Below are 813 nucleotides of genomic sequence, written 5' to 3' on the forward strand. Positions count from 1 at the left end.
CTCAAGTCTTCAGTGAGCCGTGATTGTACCACTGCACTCCAGCCTGGGTGACACAGTGAGATCCTGTTTCAAAAAAAAATATCCACAGAATCCATATACACCATGAAATACGATGCATCCATAAAAAGAGTGAAATCGCATCCTTTGCAGCAACATGGGTGGAGCTGGAGGCCATCATCCTAAGCCAATTAACACAGAAACAGAAAATCAAATACTGCAAGTTCTCACTTAAAAGTGAGAGCTAAATAATGGGTACACATGGTTATGTGTAACAGTAGGCACTGGGGTCTCCGAAGGGGAGATGGAGGGAGGGAGGCAACGGTTGAGAAACTACCTATTGGATACTGTAGTCATTGCTTTGGTGATGGGTTCAATAGAAGCCCAAACCCCAGGATTATGCAATACATCCATGTAACAAACCTGCACATGTACCGCCTGAACAAAAATTTTTAGATAGGTAAATAATTTTTTTATTTTAAAAATAAAAATAAACAAAAAGGATGCACAAAAGTCAAGAGCTAGGACTAGAATTAGCTGAAAGCCATATCACAACTATGGGTTTCAGTTACCACCACTGACCAGGAGTTCTATGAGTTTATCTCTCGGGTCCCTCCTCTCAGTTCACAGCGGTCTCTCCAGCTGCTGCTTGGCACCGCCATGATCTCTAAGTGAATGTGCTTTGAGTTATGATTATGTTCTTTCACCCAAAACCCAATCCCCCTTCTCAGTGTCCATTCCCAATTCATCCTGCTGTACAGACCAGGAACCTGAAAGTACTTTTGGACTCCGCATTTTCTTTCTTTCTTTCTCTCT

The sequence above is a fragment of the Colobus angolensis genome, unplaced genomic scaffold, assembly GCF_000951035.1.
Source record: "Colobus angolensis palliatus isolate OR3802 unplaced genomic scaffold, Cang.pa_1.0 Scaffold126, whole genome shotgun sequence".
NCBI lineage: Eukaryota > Metazoa > Chordata > Mammalia > Primates > Cercopithecidae > Colobus > Colobus angolensis.